Source organism: Cupressus sempervirens, chromosome 5, assembly GCF_028749045.1.
Source record: "Cupressus sempervirens isolate cs-2001-9-10 chromosome 5, ASM2874904v1, whole genome shotgun sequence".
Taxonomy (NCBI): domain Eukaryota; kingdom Viridiplantae; phylum Streptophyta; class Pinopsida; order Cupressales; family Cupressaceae; genus Cupressus; species Cupressus sempervirens.
This window is the reverse complement of record NC_143122.1, coordinates 760,906,340-760,918,642: the sequence shown is the minus strand read 5'-3', so window position 1 is coordinate 760,918,642 and position 12,303 is coordinate 760,906,340. Positions and strand designations below refer to the sequence as shown.

Below are 12,303 nucleotides of genomic sequence, written 5' to 3'. Positions count from 1 at the left end.
TGGAAAGGTTAGCTTGTAAGAAGGGGAGATCCCCTCAAATGAAGAAGTGGGAAGGGATGAATTGATCTCTCCACATAAATCAAAAGAGTTAAACTAGAGTAGTCCCTTGGGGGTCTTCTTAGAGGATCAAAAGGTAGATTATTCTAAGTAATAGAGTCACATTATTATACAATTTCTATTGGAGATAATGGAGAGGGAAGGACATAATGTTATCACTACTATAGGGGTTGTATTAGAGATTAATGAAGGACCATATATGTAGGGAGTTAGAATATGTGACCCTCATCCTACAAGGAAAGAGTGTAATTCACTACACTGTGTTGACTATGTGTCTCCCATTGGATATTTTATGGTGCCTCTTTTGATCATTTTTGATGCACACTCATTTATTTCATCTCAAAAGTCTCAAATAGCAAAATTTTTGGTTGTGGCTTCACTTGTTCTTATGGAAGGTTGGCAAGTTGCCAAGAGTAAATCTCAGGGTGAGATGAAGGTTGATGTTGGGTTAAAATCTAAAGTTAGTAGATCTCCTATGAGAACAATGAGGACTAAAGAGACATCACATCAAATTTCTCAAAGGAGGAAACTCACCTTGGAAGATACTCAAAGATAGAGGAGATGAAATTTATTTCATAGAATGTGATGGAATTCAATAGCCCTAGCAAACATTTTTCCTTGAAGAAAAATATTTTGAAAAATAAGGTGGATATTACTCTCATTTAGGAGGTCACCAAGATGACTAGACTAAATTTTGAGAAAGTTGTGGACTATAATAGTCAGGGGTTCTTTCTCTTATAGTGATTCTACATGTGCCTCTAGGGGAATTGTAACTTTTTGGGATCCTAGTAAAGTTATTGGTAAGGAAATAATTTTAAACCCTAATTTCTTGATTGAAGTTTACTGATAATGATTGTAGTTGGATTTTTTTTAATTTTTATGCTCTCAACACTCGAGAAAGAAGGCTTCATCTATGGGAGGAAGATTCTAAGGTTATAAGGAATTCTTATTTGATATCCTTGCCATATTTGTATTTGGGGAAATGACTATTCTCTTGATTAAAGAGGAAGTTAGTACTCTACAATTTTCTATGTTAATGAATGGAAATCCTTGGAATTTTCTTATTACTAGTAGGGGATTATGGTAGGGAGACCCCCTAACCCCCTACCAGAGAAGTATCAAGAGGATCAAGCTAGCCTCTAGTCTCCCCCATTGATTTCTACAAAAAATTATTGATGACACCTTCCTTTATGGATTATCATCAATAAGAGAGGCTAGGACTTGGAAAGAGCTCCTAAACCAATATGTTGATGTCTCTAGTTAAGACATATATTACCACAAGAGAAAGTTATATTTTTTTAACAGAGAGACAAAATTTTAAAGAAAGATAACTAAGGAGTTTAATTACTAGGTGACATCCCTACCTGACACATATATTAGCCTTTTTATTACCATTAAGGAGGTTTTCCCTCAATGCTGTAACACTATTGTCGACCACATGTAGAGAAAAGTTGAAGGTTGGAAAGGAAAAGTTCTAAGCAATGTGGATAATTTATAGATTCTCTGAGTTTCTCTCCAAGGTACTCCTATTTATTTCCTTTCTTTGTTCAAAATATCCAGTAGATTTAGGGATGTCATAGAAAAAATTCAGTGAAACTTCTTGTGGACCTGTATCAAGGAGAAGTCATAGATGAGCCTAGTCAGTTGGGAAAAAGTCTGCAAACCCAAATCTAGGGGGTATTAAATTTAAGGAGAATTGGTGACCTCAATAGTTCTCTCATCACTAAAGTGGGATGAAGGATAATTCAAAATCCTTCTGGATGGTGCAAAATCATGATCTAGCCAAATACTTAATATAATTACTTCTCTCATGAGTTCTACAATAATGACCTTCCTGTCAAATCAAGGACTTAGATTAATGTGTCCAGAAGTCAAAAAAATTCTCAAGAAAGCAGTGAGATGGATTATAGGTGATGGAAACACTGTCATATTTTGGGAAGGCAATTCACTAGGAGATTACCCTCTTACTCAAATTCGCTTCTACCCAATAAAAAATATTTGTACTGCTCTATATATTTGGAGGCTTGAAAATTATTTGGATAATAATGGAAAATAGTGTAAGTTATCCATTAATGTCTAGGATTAGAATATCAATTTTTTTTTGGAGAAGCAATAAGGTATTATTGAGGGAATTTGTATCCCTTCCTTCCCTAGAGAGGACAATACCATTTGGGGTTTGAATTATTTCGATGAGTTCAAATTTAAATTGTCTATCCCACTTTTATTGGGCTATAGGTCAATCATGATGTTTGAGGACAATACCATTTGGGGTTTGAATTCTTTTAGTGAGTTTAAAGTTCAATTGGCCTATCTCACTTTTATTGGGCTATAGGTCAATGATGATGTTTGAAGAAATATATGGAATCCATGTACTCTTCCAAAAATTTATTTATTTTAGTGTTCAACTCTTCATGTTAATATACTTGCTATTAACAATCTTAAATGGAGAGGCTTCCAATTTTTCAATCAGTGGGTTCTATGGAATAACAAGAAGGAAACCATTTACCAACTCCTCATTCACTATTTTTATGAATAAAAAATCTAGTCAGGAATCTTACAAAGACTTGGGCTTTCTTGGGTTTTAAATTATGACCTCCAACAATTTATTTTGAACTGGAATTGTCAATTTGATCATCCTCTCCTAAGTTCCCTATGGAAAATTATTCCTTTGTATGTTTGATGGCACCTTTGGAAGGAAAGGAACAACCACATTTTTAGAGAAAAAGACTCCTCCCCTATGGTAACACTACAAATTTTGGTGTGTCTCATAAAGGAATGTTGTCAGGTATTTGGAAATGTTAAAATCCTCTTGTTCCACTCTCCATAGGTGATCATGGTATGGTTGATAATTAGGACCTTCTCTCTTTAGTCTCTAGGTTTGATAATTCTAAAACTATTGCTAGAAATAATGTTAAATGGAAACCCCTTGCAACCTCTTAGTTCAAACTAAACTTTGATGGTTCAGCCAGGGAAGGAGTTGAAGATTTTGGGGGAATCATAAGAGATGATAAGGGTAATCTTTTGATGGTGTGTACATGGAGATATGGAGTGAACTCTACTAATATTTTTGAAGTGCCCATGGTCCTTTTCTAGGGAATTGAGAGTGTTATTTCAATGGGCTTATTTTAGCTAGTGGTGGCAGGTGATTCACAACTTCTTATTCAAGTGGTCAAGGGTTGAAGGAAAATTCATTGGAGGGTGGCTATAATTATTAGTGTCATTTAAACTTTAATTATCAAATTACAAGATGTTGTCATTCAACATATTTATCATGAAGGGAACTAGGTGATAGACACTCTTGTTGCATACGTACATGACACCTTGGATTTACGGCTTTGCAGAAACAAAGAGGGATTTCTTACATCTATTCAAACCCTTATAGGGAGTGATTAAATTTAATTCAATGGGATCAATACACCTCATTTGCATGTGGTAGCATTGTAGTGGCCTCTTTTAGATGGTCATGTTTTGAGTGGGCAAAAAGTACATTTTAAATTTGAATAAAGTTGATAATGTGTGAGAATACTTGCTCTATAAGCATGCCCAAAAATATGGTACATTATTTCAAACAAAAAATCATATATTGCTTAGGTATAATTTTATTAGAGAAAAGGTGTTTGATGGAAACGTGAAGCTTGAACATGTGCTCAGAAAGGAGAAAATAGAGGTCATATTCATAAAACCTTTGTGCAATGATAATTTAGAGTATTTGAGGGAGATGGTAGCCATACCCCTTCATAGTGTTCACTAAATGTACTAGTGTGTGCATTAGTCTAGTTATTTACATGCTTATTATTTTCTAGATTAGTTCTTAAAAATTTTCTCCCAAGGAGAGTAGAGTGATCCTGTAAGTGATATTTTTTAGTCATTGTCCATTGTTTTCAAATTGGGATAAAGTTGAGAGTAGTAAATCCTTATGAAAATAATTTTTTGACTTTTAAAATTTATTGTTAATGAATATAATCATTCATTACAAAGAGGTAGATTGTTGTAATGTGAAATTGAAGTTATTCTTTCTTTTTTCGTTAATGGTTATCATCAATGTTAATATATCCTATGCATATTCATAATTTGGATGCATCATGTGTACCAATAGTGTTGGTAGATGTGATCACCAAAACATGTGCTTCAAATGTTTATTCTTATTAGTGTTTAGTGATAGTTCTATTTTTTTTTGTGAAATATAGGTTAGATCTTTGAATTAGGTTTGATCTTATTTGAAGTGTAAATTTTTGTGTGATTCACTTGTAATATCTATTAGGTAACATGTTCAACTTATCCACTATAAATGATTGAATTAGATAACCTTCATCACATGTTGGCATGCATGAGGTTTGTAGAATTAATTGAGGTGGTCCACATCTCATTTCTTGCTATTGTAAGAATGTATGTGAGTGACCTATTTTAAATTGTTATTGATGATTATAAGCTTACCAATAGAGTAAATTCTTTACAAAGTGTGTTAGAATAACTAACTCAACCCCTTTTGGCTATTCAACTTATTCAAGAAATAATTGAGATTCACCTCTTCCTTAGTCAATACCCTACACTCCGATTAATTACACTTGTGAATTCATATAATAATTTCTTTTATTTGTTTTTTTAACTCATTGTATTACAATGTATGGAATAAAAAGGCATATAGATTACTAAATACATGTAGAATGCAAATGTAGTAGAAGCAAGTGAAATTACTTTAAATCCTAGCTTAATTCCATCTACATTTAAAATTATAATATATTATCTTCAACTATTAATTTCCATATTAATTAGATAAAAAATAGGATTACCCTACTTTTGAAATAACTATTTTATTTTTCAACATGCATTGATCATAGGGACATAGTTCTATTGACATCTTTCATCCATATTTTTATAAAAAAAATTGTACCATGTAAAAATTTGTAGTTCTTCAAAAGGCTAAGTATAAAATACAACCCATCGCTCAAGACATATAAAATAGTTAAGATTTGAAGTGTACCAAGAAAAGACATTTAAAAACTGATTAACAAATAAGGGGAAATAGAAAAGTACTTTGACAAGTTCTTGCAATCAAAGAGAAGTGTTTATCATGAAAATGAAGGAAATGACATGATTAGTAAAGATTTATTTTGAAAAGCTAATATATATACATATTTATTATTGAATTATATATCTATCTTGAATATCAAATATACAGTATTATAAGATTGGCTCTATGTTATATAACATTGTTCATGATTTACAAAATTATATATTTTAATGATATTGTATTATAAAACTATATATTTGAATAACATATATGTATATGTATATATACATACTTATATTATATATGTGTGTGTGTGTGTGTGTGTGTGTGTGTGTGTGTGCGTGTATACATATACATACACACACACACATATATATATATACATCTACATATATGTATATATATACATCTACATATATGTATATATATACATATACATCTATATACATGTATATACATATACATATACATACATGTACATATATGTATGTATATATTTGCGCGCACACACACACACACACACATATGTACATGTATACAAATATATATGTATGTATGTATATATATATATATTTATGTATAGATGTACATACGTATGTCTGTATGTATGTATGTACACACACAAACACACACACACACACACACACACATATATATATATGTATGTATTGATATATGTATATGTTCATATATGTATGTATATATATACATATATGTACATATAGATACACACACACACACACACACACACACACACACACACACACACACACACACACACACACAAAGTATTTTCTATGAGAGGACATGATGTTTTATCAATATTAACCACCAATATTAATTTCAAGTGATGTATGATCATAAATATATCCTTATGGCCCACACATGTTATACAATTAAAGATGTAGGCATGTAAAAGAAATGAAACAGTTCATTTGGGATCAAACCACGGGAATAATTACAACAAAAAAAAATGTACATCCATTTAAAGTATCACAATATGTAACACAAAATATAATTTTGCAATGTAATGTTTATTATCTTTTTGGCTTAAGGTGAATGTTATATGTGAGTAGAAATATAGAGGATTGCATTGCTAACCTTGGTATAAATTCACACTCTAAGCATTTTACACTTTGTAGCTTAAATATAGTTAAATTGTTTTGATCTAGCAATTTAATGGGTGAAATATATTCATGCTTTTCCATAAAGATTCTACACAGTCTTTCTCTACAAAACATTCCTCAAAATTGGAACATCATCCACCATGAGCTGCAATGAAGTCACCTTGATTATTTCTCCTCTATAAATATGTCACCAAATTTAACATATTAGATATTGAAATATAACGCTTAATTTGCCCCAAATAAGGGCAGCTTGGTTCCTTTTCTATAAGTAGTAATTCTTCAAACTTATTAGATTTTTTCTTTAAATTCAATTTATTACTCTTGATTAGTTTTTTTTTATCTTTTCTTTTTTCCTATTTTCCCTTCAGTTTGATGCTTGGCTTTAAATTATTTTTTACTCTTTTACACAACTTAGTTATAAGAGTGTCAACTCTTTTGATTCGGCCTTGGAATCTATATATGTGGAATTTTTGAAGTAAATTTAAATATAAGTTGAGAAAGAAACTTAGCTATGAGTAATTATGGACCAGTCTATCTATAATGAGGGAATTAGATATATTTATGGAAGTTGAAGAACACATTATTTATGTAGGTGTACAAAAAATCATATATTTTCATAGACTTCAATATGAGAAATGAGAATCCTTATTAGAGTTACTAATAAATTAAAAATATATATATAAATTAAAATATTTTGAGGATAGTTAGATGGATGGACTTTTTTGACTTAATGACTCTAGATTCATGGTAAGATTCCACCCAAAACTAATAGGTTGCAAGAAGAAACTTTCATGGTTCTTTTTCTAATTTTTTAAATTGTGGGAGCTATAACTCAAAATCCATCACAAAATTGTTGTCAGCAAACAAAAGCTTCACACATGTTCATGCATCATCAACCAAAAATACTATTTTTGCACTTATATTACTCTCTTCTAGCATATATTTGTTAGAGTAAGTTATACGAGATAGCTGCAATTAATGGATCTTAGAGACTCCTTTAAGAGTCTTGCCTAAAGAGAACCAATATAGAGTAATGGTGATCCCCTTAAAAATATTACAAAGCATCTCCTTCCCATTTTAAAGAAAATGAAATCTTGATTCCTTATATAAATGTAATAATCTAAAAAGTGGCTATATTACTATTTGAAAAAATATGTAAGAATGTTGAAAATGATATTACCAAGATGCACAACCAACTAGGCACTCTTCATACATCATGTTACATGCTTCATATCCTCTTTAAATAAATATGCCTAAATGAAACATTAATTTTAGGCCAAGAGAAACATGAATGCATAGAGTTATTAGAAATATACATGCATGAAGTGATGTATAAGAGCTAATAGTACCTTAGTATTTTATCATTAATCGATCAACAAATATGATATATAAGGGATAATAGTACCTTAGACTTTTATCATAAATCAGTCAACAAATATAGTGGAAACAATTAACATTCATGAATTTGTTGAATTATGATTAAAATATTATGGTTGTCCACATTCTAGCTTGTAGGAGAAGATCAACATGGAAAAAGGCCTATTGGAATCTTGATGGGGAAAAAAGTGGTCATTTGGACACAACAATTACTTCTTGACTTTGTATTCATCTCTTTGGAGAGGAAGGGGTAAAATGCTCTCCTAGGAAAAGGTTGTCTCACTAGGGAAAACAATAATCACAATTGGAATAAGAATACCCTCTCCATTGAAAGTGGATGAAATAAATACACAATTGATCTTTGAAGTCAAGCAATAAGTTAGGAGTTAATATTAGATTCCAAGTCTCAAGGAGAAGACACAAACAGAGGAGTGGAACTCGATGATGAAGGCATCCTAAGGTTAGGGTTTTGTTTCAAGGATGAGACTAGTTCCTTAAATGGGTTGTTCCACTGGCAAGTAGAATATTATAATGTTTTTGACCCACATTGCAACATGTTGGCAATCAAAGAAAGGGGCAAATTCCCTCCATACTACGGTGAGTACAAGGAAAGTGTAGATGGTAGGGACAAACTAGAAAAGTTAAGGGGAAACCAAACATTTTTGCATGAAAGAAGTTGAGAAAACCACCTGAGGGAGAAAGGAAAATTAATGGACGTAGCTAATAGAAAGACTTGCTGCACTAGAAAGATGAGAAAGTTGTAGGCCGCACATTGTATGGTCAAGATATTCTTGGCATTTGTACATTGTATGGTCAAAATCACCTAAGGGAGAGAGGAAAATTCATGGAAGTAGTTGAAAGGAAGACTTGTTGCACTATAAAGAAGAGCAAGTTGTAGGCCGCACACCATATGATCAAGATATTCCCACCTTTTGTACATTGTAATGGTCAAACAATGAGGAGAAGAAACCACTATTGTAGTACATCGTATGAGACTCCAAGACAGGGACTGTGTAGACAAAAACCATATTGAAGGCAATTGTATAGAAGGTACTAGACATGAGGACATACATATGAGAAAAAACATCCTGTATGGAAGGCAATAAGTGTAGGTCATACACACTAAAGATGTAAGGAGTCTCAAATGCAGGTCGTATAGATGAACATTGGAGAATAGATAGTAGAGTGTATGCCACATACTATACAAATAAAACCAAGAACAAGAGGCACACACTATACAAACATTGCACAATAGGAGGCATGTACTATACAAACAACACCAAAAGGACCTTGCACAGTTGGAAAATCATGTACAATAGTAGTCCACCCAATAAGCACAATTTGTACGACACGAGGAGAGACTTGTACATCTGAAACTTGTATACTAAGGTGGTCATTAAAATGGTCACATCCCATTTTTAAGCACTCTAGACTATATTATATTTTCACTCTTCCTTTTAACCATCAAGTGAAAACATGATTTTCTTATTTGAAGAATAATACATTTTTAATATATTTATATACAACTAAATATTTTTCATAAAAAAAAATCACAAGCAATGCATAAGTTTTTTTGTTTTTTAAATGTTTTTTCTTATCATTGGCATCCCCTTTCTTTGTCGCTCCGCGAAAGATTCGCACAGCTAAATACGTGTCTGATAAGAAATATGCTTAAATTAATGTGTTTACCAGCAAGCGCACTCATTAGCGCACTCATATGCAATGATTATTATTCGCAAAGTTTACCAGCACATTAAGCGCACTCATAAGCGCACTCATTAGCGCACTCATATGCAATGATGATAATCTGATAGCTAATTCGGCTATACAATCTGATCAACTCATCACATATGTAAATCAACAATATGGAAATGCGTCTTCCAGCATATATTATGTTCTCTCTCACTGCATTAGTTATAATTATCAACTGTGATGGCTTATCTACTGGTACTGCAAGGGGAGATTATCTTTCCTTGGGCGATTCCCTTAATGGAAATCAAACGTTAGTATCAAAGAATGGAACGTTTGAATTGGGATTTTTCAGCCCAAATGGAAGCAATAACTGGTATGTTGGCATCTGGTACGCCAACATATCAGATCAAATCATGGTTTGGGTGGCCAATAGGGAGAGCCCTGCGAAAAACAAGCCTGGCGTTTTGAAGCTCTCAAAAGAAGGTAATCTCAGACTGTATGACGCTGAGGGTGCGTCTCTTTGGTCTGTCAATATTTCCCACAAGTGCTCGCCGGCTGTGCTGTTAGACTCTGGTAACTTTATATTGTTGAGCAACACAAATAATTCTGAGATTGTTTGGCAGAGTTTCGACTATCCTGTAGATACCGGTTTGGCGGGAATGTGGTTCGGTGGACAGGAAAAGTTAATCGGTTGGAAAAATTCAATGGATCCCGCTCTTGGTCTTTACTCCATTCAGCTGGATCCATCTGGAGCCCTACAGTTCGTGCTAACATGGAACAATTCTGTCCAATATTGGGAGAGTGGAACTTGGAACGGTCATTTTTTGAGTGGAGTTCCATAACTGGTAAACGGGGACTACTTCAATGCGACTTTCCGAAATACAAGCTCTGGTTTGTATCTCAGTTCTAGATTGCTGAAAGGGATCACCCGTCTTCTCCAAATCAAGTCCGGAGGAATACAAGAATATGCTTTGTTTGATGGCATTAAACGGACCTTGGTGGCTACTCATCCTAGAGATCAATGCGACGTATTTGGTCTTTGTGGAGCCTATGGAAGCTGCAACTCTAACAATGTTCAGTTCTGCACCTGTTTGGAAGGCTTCGCCCCGGCAGACAAGCGCGCCTGGGAGTCTCAGGACTGGTGGTCTAGCGGCTGTGTTCGCGAACGGCCATTAAACTGTGATACGCAAAATGGCAGCAGTGACCAATTTATCGAGTCTGGCGTAACGTTGCCTGATGATTCAGCTTCTTCATACCCTGAACACACGAAGGAAGCTTGCCAGAAAGCCTGCCTACATAATTGCTCGTGCACTGCGTTTGCTTTCAATTCCTGGGCACTGCAAAATCCGGCGATATTTTAAACATGAAAAACTCTCCATCAAATAGAAGAGGGAATGTTTCCATTTGAGTAGCTGGACCCGCAGTTCCTAATTATCATAAATCGTCTTCCTCCATACTAAAACCCATTATTATTGCGAGTGCTCTCGCCCTTGCTTTAAGTATGTTCTCATTTTTTATGTGGCAAAGGTATCGGCTGCGACCACCATTGAAGACGTCCTCGGACTCCTCGGATTCTTTTCTTAGAATGTTTAGCTACATGGAGTTGAAGATTGCAACAAGGAATTTTAGAACCAAATTGGGAAGCGGAGGATTCGGGTCAGTGTTCAAGGGATCTCTAACAGACGGTACACTTGTGGCCGTAAAGAGACTGGAAGGTTCAAGACAACACGAGAAACAGTTCCAGGCCGAAATAAGCTGTCTGGGAAACATACAACATGTGAATTTGATCAGATTGAGAGGGTTTTGTGCAGAAGAATCGAGACGGGTACTAGTTTATGATTACATGCCCAACGGCTCTCTGAATTCCCTATTGTTCACTGCTGATTCCAAAAGGAAAGCAAATGTACTGAACTGGAAGGCCAGATTCCAGATAGCTCTAGGCACTGCTCGAGGTTTAGTTTATCTCCACGAGGAGTGCAGAGATCACATCATTCATGGCGATATTAAACCCGAGAACATTCTTCTGGATTCTAATTTTGCACCCAAGTTAGCAGATTTTGGGTTGTCGAAACTTGTGGGTAGAGATTTCAGCAAAGTACTGACGACAACGAGAGGAACAAGAGGGTATTTGACTCCAGAGTGGATCTCGGGTCTTCCCATGATCCATCACACCCAAAGTTGATGTGTATAGTTTTGGTATAACGCTCTTGGAAATCATGTCTGGCCGAAGGAGTCTGGATTTGAATGTCCAAGATTCCAGTCAGTATTACTTTCCTGCGTGGGCTGCAACTCAAATTTGCCAGGGGAAGATTATTAATATCGTAGATGAAGCTATTTCAGCTGAGGCGGATTTTGAAGAAGTGAGAAGAATGGGCATCGTAGGGTTGTTATGCATTGAAAGGGAAGAGGAGAATAGGCCAAGCATGGGACAAGTGGCACGTTTGCTGGAGGGGAAGATGGAGCCTCCAATCCTGCACATGCCGAGCTCAGAACTAGTGAATAAACAACAATCAGACGGAAGCACCACAAGCTAAGTTTAGATAGAGCTCAAACTCTAGATATGCTTAATGTTTGGATGATTTTAAGCAGGTATGATTCTTAGGTAAAACTTGTTAAATAAGTTGAAATTGGTTTAGGTTTTTTCAAGTTTTTTTTTTCTTTAGTGGGTGATGTTTAATAATGGTCTTAATGTCTACACTCATAGACAAAAAGGAAGCCTATTGAAGTCACACAATTCTGTTAGGGCCTGTTTGACTGTGGGAATACAAATATGGGAATAAAAATTGTTATTCTGGAATAGAAAATAAGGATACATATTCTTATTCTCTCTTTGGTTCAGCTAGAATTCGATGGGAAATTCATAGACACAATTTTTTTTGTTTTCTAAAATAAATAAAAATGGAATAGGAATATGCATTTGAATTCCACGGTGGAATTGCAAGTGCTCATTTTTTGGGCCAAAATTGGAATACATCTTCCTATTATATTCCTATTTGCAATTCTGATTTGGTGCACCCAAATAGAGAATCCAGAATTTTA

General features: G+C 34.3%; 1 pseudogene; it reads left to right on the top strand.

The window, feature by feature from the left end:
- Positions 1 to 9,443: 9,443 nt before the first annotated feature.
- LOC149558134 (G-type lectin S-receptor-like serine/threonine-protein kinase At2g19130 pseudogene) lies at positions 9,444 to 12,091 on the top strand (annotated as a pseudogene).
- The last annotated feature ends 212 nt before the right edge of the window (positions 12,092 to 12,303 follow it).